The 23801-nt window shown below is 45.7% G+C and overlaps 1 protein-coding gene across 2 annotated transcripts in view; it reads left to right on the forward strand.

The window, feature by feature from the left end:
• The first annotated feature begins 2896 nt into the window (after window positions 1-2896).
• rab9a (RAB9A, member RAS oncogene family) overlaps window positions 2897-23801 on the forward strand; it is a 49741-nt gene continuing 28836 nt past the window's right edge. Inside the window, exon 1 of one of the 2 annotated variants that reach the window (XM_078408984.1) lies at window positions 2897-3011. The gene's annotated coding sequence lies outside the window, so the exon portion shown is untranslated. The remainder of the gene's footprint in view (window positions 3012-23801) is intronic. The other variant, XM_078408983.1, reaches the window with a different exon arrangement.

Below are 23801 nucleotides of genomic sequence, written 5' to 3' on the forward strand. Positions count from 1 at the left end.
GTAGGAAAGAATTGCTGATGTTGGTTTAAATCGAAGGTGGACACAAAATGCTGGAGTAACTCAGCGGGATAGGCAGCATCTCTGGAGGGAAGGAATGGGTGATGCTTTGAGTCGAGCGAGACCCTTCTACAGACTAAAGGAACTGCAGATGCTGGTTTTAAAGAATGTCTGAAAAAGGGTCTCGACCCGAAACGTCATCTATTCCTTTTCTCCAGGGATGCTACCTTATTCAAGGTATTCTCTGTGTGTATGTGTGTGTGTTTGCTTGGTTTTCGTTGAAGAATGTAAACCATGGGGATGACGGTATTGTAGCACCTGTAAAATTAGAGCTTTATAAATTAGCTCATCATTTCAACATATGGGCAGATGAGAATCTTTGATTATGAGTTGAGAGTGTCAATAATTGGTAGCTGTGTGAATTTAAACAGGATGTTGGAGCGGAAGACTAGAAGATTTCCACTTGATTTCACTAATTGATGATTTTACCAGATGACCTTGTGACCCAGCACTAACTATGTCCAGTATGCCAAAGTGCAGACTGTTACGTGGGTCTGATCTAGTCTGTGCACAGATTTGAATGCTCCGTAACAGGGTCATCAACAGTTCTGACTATTATGAGCTGTTGTGGCAAAGAGAACAGGATTTAAGGTCAGTTTATTGTCACATGTACCAATTAAGGTACAGTGAAATTCGAATTGCCACAATCATTGAAGAAAGCGTTTTCAGCTTTTCCTCATTGAAAGTGAAGCACTATCAGAGTGAGGCCCAACGCAAATTGGAGGATCAGCACCTCATATTTTGCTTGGGCAGCTTACAACCCAGTGGTATGAATATCAATTTCTCTAACTTCAAGTAACCCTTGTTTTCCCTCTCTCTCTCCATCACCTCCCCCGTCCTATTCATGGGCGGCATGATGGCGCAGCGGTAGAGTTGCTGCCTTACAGCGAATGCAGCGCCGGAGACTCAGGTTCGATCCTGACTACGGGCTCCGTCTGTACGGAGTTTGTACGTTCTCCCCATGACCTGCGTGGGTTTTCTCCGAGATCTTTGGTTTCCTCCCACACTCCAAAGACGTACAGGTTTGTAGGTTAATTGGCTGGGCAAATGTAAGAATTGTCCCTAGTGTGTGTAGGATAGTGTTAATGTGCGGGGATCGCTGGGCGGCGCGGACCCGGTGGGCCGAAGGGCCTGTTTCCGAGCTGTATCTCTAAAAAAAAATCTATTCTCCAACTGTCCCCTTGATCACATTTATCTTCGTTGTCACCTTCCCTTAGCTAACAATGATCTTTTCTACATTTTCTTTGACCTTACGTCCCCTTTGATGTCTCATTTTTACACCTTACATTCTTTATCTCTGTGTCTGCCTCTCTCCCCTGACTCTCAGACTGAAGAAGGATCTCGACCCGAAACGTCACCCATTCCTTCTCTCCAGAGATGCTGCCTGTCCCGCTGAGTTACTCCAGCTTTTTGTGACTATCTTCAATGTAAACCAGCATCTGCAGTTCCTTCCTACACTGTCATTTTGACCCTGACAGTGAGGCCAGAGTGGGGTTCCCAATCCACCTTCTCTCTCCTTCCTCCCCCACATCCTGTTTTCATCTTCCTCCCCCGCCAGCTGTTCTAACATCTTCGGCTTCAACTCTGGGTGTTCTTATTACCTCGACCGTCAAGATTCTTGTTAAAGGTTAACACATGGCGTGGCATTATCTGCATCCTCAAGAGAAAGGTGCCAGTTCAGAGTTGGCAGGATTGGTGCCCTCAATGCGTGCTCATCTCAATCCGAGGCATGTACAACCGAGTAGCATGAATGGTGTTAAAAATATTCACTTGTGATTTACACAAAAAATCAGGAAGTAAAATGGTATCATAAGCTTGAAAACCTCAGCTAACTCAAACCAATTACTACTAAAGATATATACAAGATTTATATTTATTAATAATATATAAAGATGTTTATGTTATATACATAACGTGGGCTGTGTTCTGATTAAATAAGCATGGGACTACAACCCACTTGGGAAAAGTATCGGGGTGTCCATTGGTTGTGAAACCAATAACCAGTTAAGCAAATGAGAAAACAGGGTGGCGTGGAGGTGCAGCAGTAGAGTTGCGGCCTTACAGCGCCAGAGACCCAGGTTCGACCCTGACAACGGGCGCTTGTCTGTACGGAGTTTGTACGTTCTCCCCGTGATCTGCGTGGGTTTCCTCTGAGTTCTCCCGTTTCCCCCCACACTCCAAAGACGTACAGGTTTGTAGGTTAATTGCCTTGGTACAAAAGTAAAAAAATGTCCCCAGTGAAGGGTATTGTTAATGTGCGGGGATCACTGGTCAGTGTGGACTCGGTGGGCCGAAGGGCTTGTTTCCGCGCTGTATCTCTACACTAAACTAAACACTGAACTCTAAATAGAACGGAGATTATTAGAAAGAAAATGGTCTATGAATGCAGTTAAATATGCATTGCAGATCTCATATGATGGTATCTGTCAAAGAACTTACAACTAAGTATAAGAAAATAACTGCAGATGCTGGTACAAATCGAAGGTATTTATTCACAAAATGCTGGAGTAACTCAGCAGGTCAGGCAGCATCTCAGGAGAGAAGGAATGGGTGACGTTTCGGGTCGAGACCCTTCTTCAGACTGATATACAACTAAGTATGTTTCCGTGTGTCTGTTGCAGCATCCAGAGGGTTAATTCAGTAACTGACTTCAAAATAACTTACTTTCAGAAAGCAAGCAGTGTCACGCTGGTAACATGTGGTGCGTGGATGATCAGCAATTAGACAGGGTACTCTTATGCGATTAGTGCAGCCTGTACAGTGGATGAAGATGTGAATGAGTAAGCTGAACATCATTTACTGAAGTCACATGAGGCTGTGGTGCAGCTGCAGCAGAGAGCAGCAGCCACAGATCTTGCACCATATCCAGCATTACACACTACTTGAACACAGCCACTGTTCCCGGCAGGAAGCAGAGCCGAGACCTGCTTGGACGCTGCAGTAGAATCGACCAGGTAGGCACTATCTGCAAAAAGAAAATTCCACTGGCTTTTAGGTTTTGAGCTGCGCATGAGGAAGACTGATAGAGAACGACTGTCTGTGAGCCCTGAGAAAGGAAGACCAGCCAAACGAGCTGCTCCAGTTAAAACGTATCACAACAATTGCACGACAAAACAAGCACCATATTTTAATATATAATGTATATAACATAAACATCAGTCTGAAGAAGGGTCTCGACCCGAAACGTCGCCCATTCCTTCTCTCCTGAGATGTTGCCTGACCTGCTGAGTTACTCCAGCATTTTGTGAATAAATACCTTCGATTTGTACCAGCATCTGCAGTTATTTTCTTATACCATATTTTAATATATGGTTTAGGGTGCTTATGGTACAAATTCATAAAATGTTGGTTAGGATGCAGCTGGAGTACTGTGTACAGTCCTGATTGCCTCACAAGGAATGAAAAGATTAATAGGCAATAGACAATAGATGCAGGAGTAGGCCTTTCGGCCCTTCGAGCGTGATCATGGCTGATCATTCACAATCAGTACCCCGTTCCTGCCTTCTCTCCATACCCCCTGACTATGCTATCATTAATAGCTCTATCTAGCCCTCTCTTGAAAGCATCCAGAGAATTGGCCTCCACTGCCTTCTGAGGCAGAGAATTCCACAGATTTACAACTCTGACTGAAAAAGTTTTTCCTCATCTCTGTTCTAAATGGCCTACCCCTTATTCTTAAATTGTGGCCCCTGGTTCTGGACTCCCCCAACATTGGGAACATGTTTCCTGCCTCTAGCATGCCCAATCCCTTAATAATCTTATATGTTTCAATAAGATCCCCTCTCATCCTTCTAAATTCCAGTGTATACAAGCGTAGTCGCTCCAGTCTTTCATCATACGACAGTCCCGCCATTCCGGGAATTAACCTAGTGAACCTACGCTGCACTCCCTCAATAGCAAGAATGTCCTTCCTCAAATTTGGTGACCAAAACTGCACACAGTACTCCAGGTGCGGTCTCACTAGGGCCCTGTACAACTGCAGAAGAACCTCTTTGCGCCTATACTCAACTCCTCTTGTCATAAAAGCCAACATGCCATTAGCTTTCTTCACTGCCTGCTGTACCTGCATGCTAACCTTAAGTGACTGAATGACAAGGACACCCAGATCTTGTTGTACGTCCCCTTTTCCTAACTTGACACCATTCAGATAATAATCTGCCTTCCTGTTCTTACCACCAAAGTGGATAACCTCACATTTATCCACATTAAATTGCATCTGCCATGCATCTGCCCACTCACACAACCTGTCCAAGTCACCCTGCATCCTCATAGCATCCTCCTCACAGTTCACACTACCACCCAGCTTTGTGTCATCCGCAAATCTGCTAATGTTAATGCTGAGATATATTAATGCTGAGAGATATTTGTTAATCTATTAATATGCCAGTATTCCTTAATTTTACTCAAATTGAATAATTTTAAGTAGGGGAGGCTATTGTTTTTGGTTACTAGCACAAAAATATGGAAGAATTGATTGCCAGTTATCGTCATCGTTGGATCTTGCCTTCATAAGAACAGAACAAGTGTAAACAAGGACAACTAGTGGTCATGAGTTTAATAATGGTGACCGTTCACTGGTTGCATTTGATGAATGAAAAATCTGAAGAGCAATGTTGGAGGGTGTGCAATGTTTTCAATAGTTGTGCCAGGCACCTTTGTCAATAAGAGCAGCAGAAATATAACCCAGGCCAGGGGCGGCACGGTGGCGCAACGGTAGAGTTGCTGCCTTACAGCGAATGCAGCACCGGAGACTCAGGTTCGATCCTGACTACGGGCGCCGTCTGTACGGAGTTTATACGTTCTCCCCGTGACCTGCGTGGGTTTTCTCCGAGATCTTCGGTTTCCTCCCAAACTCCAAAGACGTACAGGTATGTAGGTTAATTGGCTGGGCAAATGTAAAAATTGTCCCTAGTGGGTGTGGGATAGTGTTAATGTGCGGGGATCGCTGGGCGGCACGGACCCGGTGGGCCGAAGGGCCTGTTTCTGCGCTGTATCTCTAAATCTAAATCTATGGTGAGAGGTGGGGAAATAATTGGAAAGATTATTGGCAAAAAATCGTGAGGGACAAGATTAATCTAGACTGCAATTGATCAGGAATGTTCACCATGGATTTGTTGGTGGGAGATCCTGTCCAACTAATTTAATTGCGTTTTTTTGTGGACATAATTAAATATATTGATGTGTAAAGGACTTTTCATGTGGTTTACATGGACTTCAGTAAGGTCTTTAACGAGAACCCAGATAGAAGGCTAGTTCAAGAGATCGAGCCCATAGGATCTGAGACACATTGGCAAATGGGATCAAAATGTTTGTTATATGAGACAGAGAGAGAGATAGTGGATGTGTAGGAAGGAACTGCAGATGTTGGTTTAAACCGAAGATAGACATGAAAAGCTGCAGTAACTCAACGGGTTAGACAGCATCTTTGGAGAGAGGGAATAGGTGACGAGACCCTTCTTCATAGTGGATGGTTGCTTTAATGTTTGATAATCTGTAACCAGTGGTATACTGTAGGGGTTGGTGCTGGAACCTTTGCTGTTGCTTCCATGAGGATGTATCAGCTTTGGTGAGTTTGTAAATGACAAGAAAATTGGTGGTCTTGTTGAAAGAGAGGAGGGTAGTCTTAGACTGCAGAATGATATTGATCAGCTGTTAAGTATGAGGTGATGCATTTTGGAGTGTCTAATAAGGCTTTGACCATGAATGTTAAGGCCCAAGGGACTATTAAAGAACCAAGTGATGTTGGTGTACAAGTTCACAAAAATGTGAAGTTGGCAGCATTAGTCAGGGCATAGAATATAAGAACTTGGAGGCCATGATGCAAATTTAGAAAACACTGGTTAGGCCACAGATAGACAATAGACAATAGGTGCAGGAGGAGGCCATTCGGCCCTTTGAGCCAGCACCGCCATTCAATGTGATCATGGCTGATCATTCTCAATCAGTACCCCGTTCCTGCTTTCTCCCCATACCCCCTGACTCCGCTATCCTTAAGAGCTCTATCTAGCTCTCTCTTGAATGCATTCAGAGAATTGGCCTCCACTGCCTTCTGAGGCAGAGAATTCCACAGATTCACAACTCTCTGACTGAAAAGGTTTTTCCTCATCTCAGTTCTAAATGGCCTACCACTTATTCTTAAACTGTGGCCCCTTGTTCTGGACTCCCCCAACATTGGGAACATGTTTCCTGCCTCTAACGTGTCCAACCCCTTAATAATCTTATACGTTTCGATAAGATCTCCTCTCGTCCTTCTAAATTCCAGTGTATACAAGCCTAGTCGCTCCAGTCTTTCAACATATGACAGTCCCGCCAGATAGTATATTGTGTTCTGTTCAGGTTACCGTACTATAGTAAGGACATGATTTTAGTGGAGTGTCCAGAGGAGATTTATCAGGATATTGCCTGGGGTGGAATTTTTCCGTTTTGAGGAGAGGCAAGGTAGACTGGGTTGTTTTCCTTAGAACTGAGAAGACTGAGGAAGAGGTGTACAAAATGATTATACGTTATTATAAAATCAATCATTTCTAGTCTGCAGTGCTAAATGTGTTTTATATCTAGAGGTTGATTTTCCCATTTCAGTTTGTGGGTATTTTTCTTGATTTTGTTTGTTTGTTAGTGTTTGGCAACAAAAGTTAATTTTGGTTATTAAATAAGCCTGAAAATGTATGAACATTCTGTCTCTAAGCACAATGTGTTGAATGCATTGAAAACTTCTCAAAGCAACGTAGCGAGAAGGAAATGTACACACATATTCCATGTTAATCATTGTAGTATTCCTCTCATTTTCATTATCATCATCATTGGGAACACGGTTGGATTGCCGTATATCACAGGGTTTCATGAAGGGTGATGGCTTTTTCTGTTACCCACTATGCTTGCGATGTGTCACACATTATTTCCAAAAAACTCTCGTAAATGCTTGTGCAGCTGATGTGTTAATGACAATTATTTGGGGTGGGGTTATTTTCTAAAAATAAGTTTACCAAGAGTTGGTCTATTTGATTAAATGAGGTCTCCAACTTTATCATTGCCCAAGCAAAATTCGTCAAGCTGCTGTTTTATAGTAGTTCATTTTTGTTGGCATCATTAGGTGTCATTTGCAATGGCCCAGAGGTTGTGATTGGAATGTTTAATTTTCTGTACAGGTCTCCCAAGATCTGACAGGTGGTTTTGCCTTTAACCATGGAAATGACAACTCAACAGTTTTGTTGTGGAAGATTTTCCCCAAATTATTTTTTTAATCTCTATTTCTTTCTGTAATTACTGTCAGAAGGAGTATTATTCCAAACAAGAGTCCACATTCGATAAAACGTACTAAGACATGGGCAGCACGGTGGCGCAATGGTAGAGTTGCTGCCTCACAGCACCAGAGAACTGGGCCCAGTTTCGATCCTGAGTACAGGTGCTGACTGTACGGAGTTTGTACGTTCTCCCCGTGACCTGCGTGGGTTTTCTCTGAGATCTTCGGTTTCCTCCCACATTCCAAAGACATACAGGTTTGTAGGCTAATTGCCTTGGTATAAATAAAAATTGTTCCTGGTGTGTGTGTAGGGCAGTGTTAGTGTGCGGGGATCGCTGGTCGGTGCAGGCTCGGTGAGCCGAAGGGCCTGTTTCCGCGCTGTATCTCTAAACTAAACTAAACATAAAAGGATTCGTAATATTTTGGTGGTTTGAAAGGTTACAATCAGCTGGCACTATGAGGTTTTCTTAGCTCAGTCAACATGGCACTGGATGGTGGTTTAAAATTCTTAACGGAAGTCACATTACAGCAGGAACACGAGCCAAGAATTAGGCCTATTCATTGCAGCAGAGTGGATAAAGGAATGGGCCCTTTGTTCAACAACTGCCCTTTTGGATTCCAGGCTATGCAAAGTCTGGACGCTGCATGCCTTTTTGCAATTGAATGGAATGAAAGGATTAAATAAACAAGTGATTGGTTTAGGGGTGTTTAGTGCTAAATTCAAGCATATGAACAAAAAGGTTTTTTTTAGATTTTTTTTTAGATTTAGAGATACAGCGAGGAAATAGGCCCTTCGGCCCACCGAGTCCGCGCCGCCCAGCGATCCCCGCACATTAACACTATCCTACACACACTAGGGACAATTTTTACATTTACCCAGTCAATTAACCTACATACCTGTACGTCTTTGGAGTGTGGGAGGAAACCGAAGATCTCGGAGAAAACCCACGCAGGTCACGGGGAGAACATACAAACTCCGGTCAGACGGCGTCCGTAGTCACGATCGAACCTGAGTCTCTGACGGCGCTGCATTCGCTGTAAGGCAGCAACTCTACCACTGCGCCACCGTGCCGCAAAGTAGGAGGAGTATATGCTTAGAAACCTTTGCTTCCATGACTTGCCTTGGGATAACAATTTGACCAGCTGGAGAAGGCAGACAGGATAAAGACAATCAACATCGTGAACTTCCATGATTGCCCTGCTGTTTGTTGTCTGCCTAGTCTCATTCGTGATGAGTTGGTGAACTACTATCTGTCTCATCGGTGACCCTCGCACTATCTTTGACCGGACTTCACTGGTTTTACCTTGCACTAAACGTTATTCCCTTATCATGTATCTGTACACGTTGTAATCGTGTATAATTTTTGCACTGACTGGTTGGCATGCAACAAAAGGTACCCTTTCTATGCCTCTCATCATTTTATATACTTTGATCACGTCTCCCCTCAATCTCCAACATTACAGAGGAAACAATCCAAGACTAATCCAACCTCTCCCTACAGCTGAAACCCTCCAATCCAGTAGGCATTCTGGTAATCCTCTTCTCCACCCTCTCCAAAGCCTCCACATCTTTCCTGTAATGAGGCGACCAGAACTGCAAGCAATACTCCAAATGTGGCCTAACCAAAATCCTATAGCGCTGCATCATGAGTTCCTTACTCTTATATTCAATGCCCTGAGCAACAATGGCAAGCATACCATATGGCTTTTTTACTACCCTATCTGCGTGTGCTGCCACCTTTAGTGAGTTATGGACTCCAAGACCTCTCTGCTCTTCAAAGCTGTTACGGTTATTGTCATTAACTGCATTCTCCCTCCCGCCTTACATTTCACCCCCCCCAAAGTGCAATACCTCACACTTACTCGAGTTAAACTCCATCTGCTATTAGAAAACATAGAAAATAGGTGCAGGAGGAGGCCATTTGGCCCTTAGAACCAGCAACGCCATTCAATGTTATCATGGCTGATCATCCACAATCAGTCACCCGTGCCTGCCTTCTCCCCATATCCCTTGATTCCGCTCCATTGCTATCTATTGCTCCACACGTTTCTGCAGCTGATCTATATTCTGCACTTCTGACAGCATTCCTCACCGTCTGCAACTCCTCTTGGTGTTGTCAGCAAACATTCCCTACAACCTATCTACATTTACGTCTAGGTCATTTATAGATTACAAACATCAGTGGGGGTGGCACGGTGGCGCAGCGGTGGAGTTGCTGCCTTACAACACCAGAGACCAGAGTTTGATCATGACCTCAGGTGCTGTCTGCACAGAGTTTATACATTCTCGCTATGACCGCGTGGGTTTTCTCCGGATGCTCCGGTTTCCTCCCACACTCCAAAGACGTGTGGGTTTGTAGATTAATTGGTTTCTGTAAATTGTAAATTCTGTAAGTTTGTGGGAGAGAACTAGTGTATGGGTGATCATAGGTTGGCACACACTCGGTGGGCCGAAGGGCCTGTTTCCATGCTATAGCACTAAACTAAACTAAACTAACTAAACAGAGGTCCCAGCACAAATCCATGCGGAACTCCACTGGTACCAGATCTCCAGCCAGAATATCTGCCTTCCACCACAATCCTCTGTCTTCTATGAATACGCCAAATGACCAAGTCATCGTGAATTCTGAACATCTTACTTTTCTAGATCAGCTTACCATGAGTAACCTTTCAAGAGCATTGCTGAAATTCATCTATCCAACATCCATTGCCCTATCGATGACCAAAAAGGGTTGTAAGTTCGGTTAGGAAGAAGAAGGAAGCATCTGTCAGGTTTAGGAAGGTGGCATCAGACAGGGATTATGAGGAATATAAAGCGAGTAGGAAAGAACTCGAGCGGGTGATTAGAAAGACCAAAAAGTGATTGAATTAACATTTTGTTCAAGATGGCCGCGCCGTTGTGTTTGGCTGCCTGCCACTGTATGTTTCTTTTTTTTTCCTAGTCAGATGTGCAGCACTTTGGTCAACGTGGGTTGTTTTTAAATGTGCTATACAAATAAATTGACTTGACTTGACTTGACTATCTTCATCAATCTCCTTTGTCACCTTCTCAAAAAATTCAATCAAATTGGTGAGATAGGACTTGCCACGTACAAGATCATGCTGGCTATCATTAATTAGCCATTCTCTTCAAAATGGGAGTAAATCCTATCTCGAAGAATTCTCTTCAATAGTTTCCCTATCACTGACATGAGGCTTCCAGCCTATCACTTTCTGGATTCTCTCTACTTCCTTTCTTGAACAAAGGAACAACATTGGCGACACTCCAGTCCTCCAAGATCTCACCTGTGGCCAGAGAAGAAACAAAGATTTCCGTCAAGGCCCCCCACCATCTCCTTTCTTGCCTCCCTCAATAAATTGAGATAGATCCCATCAGGCCCTGAGGACTTATCTACCTTAATGTTCTTCAAGAGCCTCCACACCACCTCCTCCTCGATCTCAAACTGCCTCAGCATATTTGTATTCTCCACGTTGACCTTGCTATTCTCCAAGTCCTTTTCCTCGGTGAATACAGATGCAAAGTACTTCAGTCTGAAGAAGGGTCTCGACCCGAAACATCACCCATTCCTTCTCTCCTGAGATGCTGCCTGACCTGCTGAGTTACTCCAGCATTTTGTGAATAAATACAAAGTACTTGTTTAGTACTTCACCTACATCCCCCGACTCAAAGCATAGATTGCTTCCTTTATCTTTGAGCGGTCCTATCTTCTCCCTGGTCACCATCTTATTTTTAACGCATGTATAAAAAGCCTTGGGATTTTCCTTAATCCTGTTTCCATGCTGTAGTTCTAAACTAAGCTAAACAGAAGTCCCAGCACAAATCCATGCAGAACTGCACTGGTCACGGATCTTCAGCCAGAATATCTGCCTTCCACCACAATCCTCTGTCTTCTATGAATAAGCCAGGTATGAATCCAAATGACCAAGTCATCGTAAATCCTGTACATCTTACTTTTCTGGATCAGCTTACCATGAGTGATCTTTCAAGAGCATTTTGCCCTTTTTGGTCTTTCTAATCACCCGCTCGAGTTCTTTCCTACTCGCTTTATATTCCTCATAATCCCTGTCTGATGCCACCTTCCTAAACCTGACAGATGCTTCCTTTTTCTTCCTAACCGAACTTACAACCCTTTTTGGTCATCGATGGTTTCCTTATCTTGCCTTATCCTGCCCTTCCTTTATCCTTCCTCCTTACTAAAACATGCTGATCCAACACTTTGATCAGCTGGCCTTTCAATGACTGCCACATGTCATCTGTGGACTTGCCCAATTATTACAAAAACCTCACCAACACTGAATAGCAGCTTGCATTTATATCATTTGCCTTTGCCCGATTCTTTTCTTATATGTCCAGTCATTACCTATTTAACTGTTCTGACTGATTTCTTTCTGCTCCAAGGGCCGAATGGCCTACTCCTGCACCTATTTTCTGTTGTCTATTGTCTAAACCTTAAGGTGAAGGGGAAAAGATTTAATAGGAATCTGAGGGGTAACTTTTTTTTACACAAAGCGGCTGGAACAAGCTGCAATGGAACAAGCTGCCAGAGGAGGACTATCGCAATGTTTAAGAAACAGTTAGACAGGTACACGGATAGGATTGGTTAGGAGGGATATGGGCCAAATGCAGGCTGGTGGGATTAGTGTAGCTGGGACATGTTGGCTGGTGTGGGAAAGTTGGGCAGAAGCGCCTGTTTCCACCCTGTATCACTCTACGACTCTATATATCTGGTGTGCTCCAAAAATCTATCTTCACCTCTGTCTATTCCTCATCTTGAAATTGCTCTGAGCAATGGCTTTTTTATACAGAGTGCACTTGTGACCCCCCATTGCTACATCACCACCTCTCTTTCTATCCCTCCACTGTCTCTGAATCATTTTCAGCACTTATCTGACATCTGGTCTAACGTGACCAGGAGTTTTATTCAACTGATCATTCAGAACATCAAAGCTAATGTCTTCAAACCTTGCCACAAAATTGCTAACACCAACTCTATGACACTCTCTAATGCCTCCTTAAAATTCGTGGCAATTTTGCGCCTCTCCTCTATTTCCCAACTAGGGCTGCACAGTAACACAATGGTAGAGTTTCTGCCTTACAGAACTTGCAGCGCCAGAGACTCGGGTTCCATCCTGACTATGTGTGCTGTCTGTACGGAGTTTGAAAGTTCTCCCCGTGACCGCATGGGTTTTCTCTGAGATATTCGGTTTCCTTCCGCACTCCAGGGACATACAGGTTTGTAGGTTAATTGGCTTGGTATAAGTGTAAATTGTCCCTAGTGCGTGTGAGTGGGAATCACTGGTCGCTGTGGACTCGGTGGGCCGAAGGGCCTGTTTCCCCACTGTATCTCTAAACTAAACTAAACCAAAAACACATCCCTAACCAAGTTTTGGTCACTACTCCAAATATATTCTTGTCCTTGGCTTGGTATCCTTGTCTTTATTTTGTTTGTGTTCTGGGAAAATGTTGTTTTCTCTGCTAAAGGCTAGTTATATAAATCCAGTTTTATTTTTCAACCAGTTAACATGGTAGCCAAAATAATGGCAAGAACTTGTGATCTAATTTATCACTTTATGCACAGGGACATTTGATTTGCTGATAGCAACGCATTTGAGATCTGGCAGTGAATCACAAGCACATACTTGCATACTCCAGCTGAAAGCTTTGCTTTTCAAATTAATATTCTTGTCCAGCTCTTTGATAACAAACAAAGATTTCCCTGTATAATGGTCAATTCTTTGCTTTCATTTAAAAAAAAATCTTGCTGTAGCTTGAAAGTAACCTTGATGGGAACATATTAATTTCTAGTTATGTTTCTGGAACGACTAATTCTAGGAGATGTGTGTAGCAGCTGGCATTGTATCTGCCAGCTTGTATAACCAGCTAAATTATTTGAAAAGTTTATTTAGGTCATGTCTGAATGCATCATTGTCTTGTTTTAAGAACTTGCATGCATAATAATCATTTTTATTTTATTTTTTTTAATTTTGCTTGAGAAAGCAGCTTTATGTATTCAACTGAGGCTGGGTTTTAAATATGAGCCATTCCTTATTATTTCCCGTCTCTTTATTAAACCGGTGTAATTTTCACTTAATTATGGTCTAATCTAAAATTGTTGAGGAGAAATTTGTCTTCCATGCAGTTTAATGGAGTAAATATCGTGGATTGTCACTTTTAGCAATGGCAGCCAAAGACAAATCAGTTCCCTCTATATATCTCTCTATTATATGGCACTTTGTACAGCGAGGTATGTGCTTTAGCACCACTTGAGCAGGGTCATTAAACTAAAAGATGAATACATAGGTTTTGAAAAGATTTCTAATGGAAGAAGAGCAAATAGAACGGTGCAGGTTTCACAGGGAGATGTCCACACAGCAGGGATACTTCTACAACTTCTCTACATCGGCGAAACCAAACGCAGGCTCGCCGATCGTTTCGCTCAACATCTTCGCTCAGTCCGCTTCAACCAACCTGATCTCCCGGTGGCTGAGCCCTTCAACTCCCCCTCCCACTCCCAGTCTCACCTTTCTGTCATGGGCCTCCTCCAGTGCCATAGTGAGGCCCACCGGAAATTGGAGGAACAGCACTTCATTTTTTGCTTGGGCAGCTTGCAGCCCAGCGGTATGAACATTGACTTCTCCAACTTTAGATAGTTCCTCTGTCCCTCTCTTCCCCTCCCCCTTCCCAGTTCTCCCACTGTCTTCCTGTCTCCACCTATATCCTTTCTTTGTCCCGTCCCCCTGACATCAGTCTGAAGAAGGGTCTCGACCCGAAACGTCACCATTCCCTCTCCTGGATGCTGCCTGACCTGCTGAGTTACTCCAGCATTTTGTGATACCTTTGATTTGTACCAGCATCTGCAGTTATTTTCCTACACAACCTGAATTTTTTATCGTCAGTGGGATGAGGGGAGGGTGGAATGCATAGTAGGCCAGATTACTCCAATGAGGAAAGGCCTTCTCAACCCCATCACCCCAGGTACCGACCTGATGAGCCTTCCCTGAATAGTTTCTATATTTTCTAAATTTGGAGACCAAGCTGAAACATGGCTCCAGCTATGGAGTCGCTAACATTCGACACAGTTATTGAATACTCCATCCCCTTGCAATAAAAGCCAAAATTCCACTTGCTTTCTTAATTACTTACTCTACCTGCATGCTACGTTTCGGTGTTTCGTGTATAACAAACTCAGAATCATCTGTTAGCACATTTGCTATTTTACCTCCCGTGGATAATGTCATATCTGCCACTACCTTGTCCATTTACTGAAACCATCTTCAACCCCTTGCAGAGATACAGCGTGGAACAGGCCCTTCGGCCCACCAAGTACACACCGAGCAGTGATCATCCCATACACTAATAATAATAATAATAATAATGCATTACATTTATATAGCGCTTTTCAAACACTCAAAGACGCTTTACAGGGATTACTAGAACATAGAGAAGAAAATAAATAGATAAATAAGTAAACGAATAGAAAAAGGAGACAGAAGGTGAGGTGACGGTCAGTGGTTGAAGGCAGTACTGAAGAGGTGAGACTTCAGTGATGTTTTGAATGTGGTGAGTGAGGAGGAGTCTCTGACGGTTTGAGGTAGTGAGTTCCATAGGGTGGGAGCAGCGATGGAGAAAGCCCTGTCCCCCCAGGATCTGAGTTTAGTCCGGATGGGGGGGGACAGGAGGTTGGCAGCAGCAGAGCGGAGGGTGCAGGTGGGAGTGTGCCTGTGGAGGAGGTCAGTCAGGTAGGATGGGGCCAGGTTATGGGGGGCTTTGTAGGTCATGAGGAGGATTTTGTACTAGATTCTCTGGGGGATGGGGAGCCAGTGGAGCTTGTAATGGACGGGGGTGATATGGTCACGGATCGGGGAGTGGGTGAGTAGACGGGCAGCGGAGTTTTGAATGTATTGAAGTTTACTGATGATTTTTGAGGGTGAGCCATAGAGGAGGCTGTTGCAGTAGTCCAGACGGGAGGTGATGAAGGCGTGGATGAGGGTTTCTGCAACTGTGGAGGAGAGGGATGGACGGAGACGGGCGATGTTTTTGAGGTGGAAGAAGGCTGTCTTTGTGATGTGTTTGTCGAAGGAGAGGGTTTGATCAAAGATGATTCCAAGATTCCGGATGTGAGGGGAGGTGGATACTGGGAGACCATCAATATTGAGGATGAAGTTTTGGGTGGATTTGGTGAGCGTTTTTGGACCAATAATAATAATAATAATAATAATAATACATTACATTTACATAGCGCTTTTCATATACTCAAAGACGCTTTTCATATACTCAAAGACCAATGATGATGATTTCAGATTTCAGGATCACTAGCACTATCCTGCACACTAGAGACAAATTTATAATTTTACCAATGCCAATTAACCAACAAACCTGTACATCTTTGGAGTGTGGGAGGATACTAGAGCACCCGGAGAAAACCCATGCGGTCACAGGGAGAACGTACAAACTCCATACAGAGAGCTCCCATAGGCAGGATCAAACCTGGGTTTCTGGCGCTGTCAGGCACCAATTCTCCCGCTGCACCACAGTGCTGGCCACAAAAATTAAAAAAACTAGAAGACACACAGTCCAAAGTGCAAAGTCCTGTCCACATTTGAAAGTCCTGGAGCGACCCCTGATCCAGGTAAGGCCTGATGGAAGGGATACTTTGATATATGTTGTCGTTAGGGTTGCCAACTGTCCCGTACTAGCCAGGACATCCCTTATTTTGAGCTTAAATGGCTTGTCCCATATGGGACAGCCCTTGTCCCATATTAGGCCTGAGGGGGGGGGGGCCTGTAGGCCCGGACGCAGCCTAACGACGTTTGCGTAGCAACCCGCTTCCCAGCCTGGGCGGCTGCCATTGGTGGGGAGTCCTGTCTCGTCCCGGGGCGGGGATGTTCAGTGTGGTGGATAGACGGGGGCGGCTCTCCCACTGACGGCCCTCAGGGGAGCAGAGCATGATGCTGTGCGGATCCTGCTGTACTCTGGGCGGCGTGGGGAAGATGCTGAGCCGGCCGAGGAGAGGAGGGGGCACGGTGGAGCCGAGGGCAGACCCAGCGCTGGGCCCAGGTCTTGACCTCCACTCCGTGGCCATGATGGACTGGTCTGAGTCCACTGCTCCCAGTAGCCTCATGCGTTCCTGTGTATTGGAATTGCCATATAAGGCCACGATACAGTCAGGATACATTCCACAGTACATCTGTAAAGATTTGTTACTCAGACACATTCCAAATCTCTTTAAACTTCTAAGAGAGTAGAAAAACTGATGGGCCTTCTTTGTGATTACATCCATGATCTGGGCCCTGGACAGGTCGTGCGAGATGATAATGAAAATGATTGTATTAATTTTTTCTGCCGTTTTGATACTTTTCTACTCTTCTACTCTTCTTGGGATGTTTTATTATTTTATTGCCTTCCAGTGTGAAAACAGATATTTCTTCAATGCCTCTGCCATTTCCCTATTTTCAATTATTTCCCCAGTCACATCTTCCGTTTTACAATTTTTGAGACGCATTTATCGTCTGATTTTATATTTGTCACATGTTTATTCTAAAAATTATAAGCTTCCTTTTCGCGTAGCCTTTGCTAGATTTCTAAAGTTTTCCCATTTTTTGGCCTACATTTAATCTTCAACATTTGCCATATTTTCAATTTGTATTATTTTAAATATCCTGTTAACTACGAATTATGTTTCCTCTTTGGGTCTTTGTTATTCAACATCACATATCTTTGTTGCGAATTATGAACTATCTCCAAAATGGCTGATATTCTTGTTTGGTTTCTTGTTTATTTTTATCTTTTTTCCCCAATTGCTTTGGAGAATTCTGACCTCATACCTTTGTTTAGATTCACCGTAAAGACTACCTTGGTCAATTTGAGTTGTCCAATCGATGTTTAGTTTAGTGATACAGTGCAGAAACAGGCCCTTCGGCCCACCGAGTCTGCGCCGACCAGCGATCCCTGCACACTAACACTATCCTACACACACGAGGAACAATTATACATTTATACCAAGCCAATTAACCTACAAACCTGTATGTCTTTGGAGTGTGGGAGGAAACCGAAGATCTCGGAGAAAGCCCACGTAGGTCATAGGGAGAACGTACAGACAACACCCATAATCAGGATCGAACCTGAGTCTCTGGCGCTATAAGGCAGTAGCTCTAACGCTACCTAGTGTGTGTGCGGGAATTGCTGGCCGCTGTCTTCAAATGTGCGACATATTTATATCACTAGCATTTAATATTTAATATATTAAATATATTTTACTCTATTTAATATTTAAATCACTAAATGATTCATCATTATTAGTATTCTTTGAGCTCTGTCCCCATAATTGTTTCATGCATACTCAGTGCCACTTTTGACTGCTCTCCTCTTTCCTTTCCTTTTTTAAATTTCCATCCAACCTATGTTGTTCTTTTCTATCAAGCTTTTGGTGAACAACTAATTACACTGCAAAACCAGTAAGGAGAGGTGTCTCATTCGACCTCTTGGAATACCGTAATGACAATTTAACTTACCATAGTTTGAATAACCAATGTTGTTCCATTGTTTAAGATTGTAATAGATAATCAGGGAACAGTAGGCCACTGGGCCTCACTTCAGTGGTTGGGCAAGTACTGGGGAAAATTCTTCGAGATAGGATTTACTCCCATTTGGAGTAATCCCATTTGAGTTTGCTTTATTATTTTCTCAAGTTCCATGTTATTTAGCTCCCAAATTACTTGTTTTTCTGCAATATTTTCTTTTCCAACATCTCCATCGGAATGTGGAATAGTACAAGTGATTTTGCATGAATTAAGAAAATCGATTAGTCAGTTATTTATTTTTTCTTACTTTGGATCTAGGATATTCAGATGATATCTTGTTGTGACTCATTTTGTTGTATTATTTCAAGTTGTTTCCATTATTATGAGTCAGCAATGAATTATGGATGGGGCATAGTGATCTGTGCAGAAAGGAACTGCAGATGCTGGCTGGCTTACACCAAAGATAGGCACAAAATGCTGGCCTAACACAGCGAGGCAGGCTGCGGGAGGTGCCCCGGGACGCGGAGGCTGAGTGACAGCCCTTGGAGGCAAAGTGAAAGATGGCGTGCTCACGGTCCGATATCGAGAAGACATCGGAGTGGTCAAGTCAGTGGAGTGGGCTGCTGGAGGCCCTGAAGCAGCCTTGGGGTCCATTTGATTGGGCACCGCCCCAAGTGGCCGAGCATGTGGAAAGGACCCGGTTTGCAGTGGTACAGAGTGGCGGAGCAGTGGTAGGGGACATCAACACGTCGTCTGGCCAGGCCAACCCCTGCGACTACAACCTAGTGTTGCCCCCAGGACAATGGGCCTGTTGGCCAAGCTAAGACTTGAAGGGTACAGGATGACCTGAAAGGTGGTGACTCTTGTGTACTGCCTCAATGTGATCTACTATCTAACACTCTTATACTTAGTATGATTGTGCCTAATGTACATCAGTATTGTCACTGAACTGAATTTCACTGTACTTGGGTATACATGACAATAAAATACAATTGAAGCATTGAGTGGAAATATCAAAACAATCTCATGAGAAAGATGAACGCAGTGCTCTGAATAATTTTAACCATCCCCAGCAGATTATATGATAAAGTAATGCTCAATTCCCTTAGATCGGTATACATGGAGTGTATCATATTAATTATTCTGAGAGTAACTTGGATAATAATTAATATAATGATAAAAGAATTTGTAAAAGCAGCCACTGTGTATGTAGACTTGATGCAAGAATAAAAAACAGTAATCAGGAATTAAAGTTGGGAGATAAAAAAAGCAAAGTCCATGAGATAAGAGGAGACTGGTCCCAACTGAGAACAAAAGTGTGAAGCCGTTTGCCAATTGAGAGATCGGAAATATTCAATACAAGTTGCCCTACAAAATTATTATTCATATATAATATGAATTACTCTATAAAATGAATGGGAAGTGCATTATAGATTAGAAAGTTAAAATCAGTACTGAAAGTTGAAGAGGGGTGGGAGAACAAGACAAAAATGACCTTGACGTAAATGGAGGTGGGTTGGTGAGTTAGTTTGCTGATGACACCAAAACTGGAGCGTTGCAGACAGTGAGGATAGCTGCCCTAAGATACAGCAGGATATAGATCAGCTGCAGAAATGGGCAGAGAAATGGCAGGTGGTGTTCAACCCAAGCAAGTGTGAGATATTGCACTTTGGGAGGTCAAATGTAAGGAGCTCATAGCGGCAAAAAACAAGGCAAGTGGTTCAATCAACAAAGTCTCGACATCGGTGACCACGCCACAGCGACGGCAAGATGGCGCCACGTCTCCCGCCAATTCTCCGAAAGCCCGCCAAAAAGATCCGCACAAGCGCGGCTGGTGCTATTATCACCTACGATGGGGTAACGAATCCCGCAACTGTCGTTTGCCTTGTACCTTCGCGGGAAATGCCTCGGCCGATCGTACATAGGGGCAGTTACGATTGGCCAGAACCGGCGCCTCTATGTCCATGATCGATTCACGGACACAGAATTTTTGGTCGACACGGGAGCCATCGTCAGCATAGTGCCGCCGACCGACCTCGAAACCAGATCGGGTAAGACAGGTCCCACTCTCATCGCGGTTAATGGCAGCCCAATTCGCACTTTCGGTACACGGAAGATGTCCCTTGTGTTAGGCCTCCGCACGTACGAATGGCCATTCATCATAGCCGACGTCAAACAAGCGATCCTGGGCGCAGATTTTCTCTGGGCTTTTTCACTGGTTCCTGATGTCCGCGGTAACGACCTCCGACCCTCTACCGAAGATGAGCACGTCGCTCCGACAATCGCCTCCTCGCCCAGCCCTACTGTCCAGGCCGTCGTCGCGGCCCCCGACTCGTATGCTGCGATTCTGGCAGAGTTCCCAGAGCTGCTCGTCCAACGTTTTGACGCACCTTCGGCTAAGCACGGTGTGGTCCATCACATCCGCACCGAAGGCCCTCCCGTTTTCGCTCGGGCCAGGAGACTACCGCCAGACAAACTGGTGGTGGCAAGGGCGGAGTTCAGGAAGATGGAGGAAATGGGAATTGTCCGTCAGTCTGACAGCCCGTGGGCCTCGCCGTTGCACATGGTCTCCAAGGCATCTGGGGGGTGGAGGCCATGTGGCGATTATCGGCGTCTCAATGCTATCACCACGGCTGATCGCTACCCCATACCGCACCTACAGGACTTTTCATCTGGCCTGGAAGGAGCGGTGGTGTTTTCCAAAATCGATTTGGTGCGAGGATACCATCAGATTCCGGTGCGACCGGAGGACATACAAAAAACTGCAACTATTACTCCGTTCGGGTTGTTTGAATGGTTGCGTATGCCTTTCGGTTTAAAGAACGCGGCACAGGCTTTCCAGCGACTGATGGACCGCGTGGGCCGGGGTTTACCCTTTTTGTTTATTTATTTGGACGACATCCTGGTAGCCAGCCCCTCAGTGCAGGAACACCAGGCCCATTTGCGGACCGTGTTCCAGCGGCTCCAAGACCACGGGCTCATTATCCAACCCTCCAAATGTCAATTCGGCCTGCCCGCTCTCGATTTTCTAGGGCACAGAATTACTCCTGCCGGCGCCGCCCCTTTGCCCGAGAAGGTGGAGGCTATCCGGGCTTTTCCCAGGCCCACCATAGTAAAAGGGCTGCAGGAGTTCGTAGGCATGGTTAATTTCTACCATAGATTCGTTCCGGCAGCGGCGCGAGTCCTGCGCCCGCTTTTCCAATGCCTTGCAGGGAATCCGGTAGAGTTGTTGTGGTCCCCGGCCGCAGAGTCGGCTTTTACGGCAGCTAAGGCAGTCTTGGCAGATGCCACCATGTTGGTCCATCCGAGCCCCTCCGCCCCCACGGCCCTGACGGTTGACGCCTCTGACGTGGCGGTGGGTGGGGTTCTGGAGCAGCAGGTTGGTGGCCGTTGGCAGCCTTTAGCGTTTTTCAGCCGGCAACTAAATTCGGCCGAGCTGAAATATAGCGCATTTGACCGAGAGCTTCTAGCTCTCTATTTAGCTGTCCGTCATTTCAGGTATTTCCTCGAGGGCCGCCCATTTGTGGCATTTACGGACCACAAGCCATTAACATTTGCTTTTTTGAAATTGTCTGACCCATGGTCGGCCCGCCAGCAGCGGCACCTGACTGCTATCTCCGAATTTACCACAGATGTCCGTCATATCGCGGGTAAGCTTAATGCCGTTGCTGACGCCCTGTCTAGACCTGCTTTTCCCCCTATTTCGGCGGTGGACTGCGAAGTGGATCCCCAGGAGCTCGCGGAGGCACAGCTCCTGGCGGATACCGTTTCGACGTACCAGTCCACCACTTCGGGATTGAAGTTGGCCCAGGTAGCTTGTGGGTCGGAGGGCACGAAAGTCTGGTGCGATGTTTCTCTTCCTCGTCCCAGGCCGGTAGTACCGCCCTCCCTTCAGCGCCGGGTTTTCGATGCCATTCATGGGCTGGCGCACCCGTCCATCCGCTCCACCTCTGCCTTGGTGGCAGCGAGGTTTGTCTGGCATGGCCTGCGGAAACAGGTAGCGGGGTGGGCACGTTCCTGCGTGCCCTGTCAGACCGCTAAAGTCCAGCGCCACGTCCAGCCCCCCGTACAGGATTTCGAAGTCCCGGCTTTTCTTTTTTTCCACATCCACGTGGATTTGGTCGGGCCTTTGCCTTCCTCCCGGGGCTACACCCACCTCCTCACGGTGGTGGATCGGTTCACCCGGTGGCCAGAGGCTTTCCCATTGTTTGATATCTCGTCAGCGTCTTGTGCTAGGACTTTGGCCCTTCATTGGGTAGCTCGTTTCGGGGTCCCGGCAGTTATTACAACTGACAGAGGGCCACAGTTCACTTCGTCCCTCTGGGCCGCGCTGGCGGAACTGTACGGGTCCAAATTACAACCCACAACTGCATATCACCCCCAGGCAAATGGACTCGTAGAAAGGTTCCACCGCCACCTTAAGGCGTCCCTCAGTGCAAGGCTTGAAGGCCCGGACTGGGTAGACCAACTCCCTTGGGTTCTTTTGGGCATCCGGACTGCTCCTAAGCCAGATCTCGGTGCGTCGTCCGCAGAGCTGGTATATGGCTCGACCCTTCGAGTACCCGGAGATCTGTTTCCGGACCCTTCAGCCCTGCTCCCTACAGTCCCATCAGCGTTAGCATCTCTGCGGGAACGGGTGGGCTCCCTGGCTCCAGTGCCGACTTCACGTCATGGGTGTCCCATGGTACATGAACCGTCTTCCCTGAAGGACTGTGAGTTTGTTTTTTTGCGTAAAGATGCCCATCGCGCCCCGTTGCAGAGGGTCTATCAAGGGCCGTTCCGGGTTTTACGTAAGGGAACGGCTACTTTCACCTTAGACATGGGCGGCAAGAGTGAACTCGTCTCGGTGTCCCGGCTCAAACCTGCCCATTTGGACCCGGATCAACCAGTCCTGGTCGGTCAAACCCCTAGAAGAGGCCGACCTCCGTTAGTTCCGCCCAGTCCACAAACCCCCGTTCCGACAGTTCCTCCAGGACCCCCCGTTTCGGCAGTTCCCCTAGGACCCCCCGTTTCGGCAGTTCCTCTAGGACCCCCCGTGCCGGTAGTTCCTCCAGAACCTCTCGTGCCGGCTGTTCCACCAAGTCCGGAACCTCCGGCTCCTGTGGTTCAGGCTGTCCCTCTCCGTACTCGTTATGGTCGCGAAATCCGGCTCCCTGCTAGGTTCCGCACCTCGGGTTCTGGGGGGGGGTCATGTAGCGACCATAGAGAATGGTCCAGGTCGTCGAACCCTCGGATTGGCCAGCGAGGTCACGTGGGAACGCGACCATGGGGATTGGTCCAGGGAACGACATCGCTGATTGGCCAGCGATGTCAGGTGCGCGTTTGGCGCCCGATTTAGCCAGTTCGGCGAAGTCTTCAAGGAAGACAGTAAGTTTATATTGGTTGTCCTGTAACTTGTTGTTTATCTCTGTATTCGTGTATTGCGGCTGCAATAAACTTCGTCTACAACTAACGAGTTTCGGACTCGCCATAACCTCAAGTTAAGATATTCAAGAATCAGCAGCTCTCATAGTGATGCATTCCCTCAGTACTGCACTGAAGAGTTACCCCAGAATATTGTAATTGAGTGGGACTTGAACCCACAGTAATTTGAAGGGAGAGAAGATATGCAGTTGCGTAGTTCAACGGACAGAGAAGTAAGAGCACAAACATCAGCACAACATTGTTAGCTCGTCTATTTTTGCTCTCCAGTTTCCATTCATAATTCTGAATCTGTTTATCTCTCAGCCTATTTTAGCCATGGTTTTTGTTCATCTCTTTAGTTTCATTTTGATATATCTCTCTATGAGAAACTGTTAAACCAGTTGAATGGGTATGGCTGGGTTGTTTTTTACATTGTCAACTAGCCTTCAGCTATCAATCATTTGCATTACACCATACTCAGTCTGAGACAAACTGGTGTTGTATTGGTGCACTTGACCTACCGCTCAGCGATTGGACTTGTCAGAGTCTACCAGTGAAGGACCAGTGTGCTTAGGAGAAG

The sequence above is a fragment of the Rhinoraja longicauda genome, chromosome 12 (assembly GCF_053455715.1).
Source record: "Rhinoraja longicauda isolate Sanriku21f chromosome 12, sRhiLon1.1, whole genome shotgun sequence".
Classification (NCBI taxonomy): domain Eukaryota; kingdom Metazoa; phylum Chordata; class Chondrichthyes; order Rajiformes; family Arhynchobatidae; genus Rhinoraja; species Rhinoraja longicauda.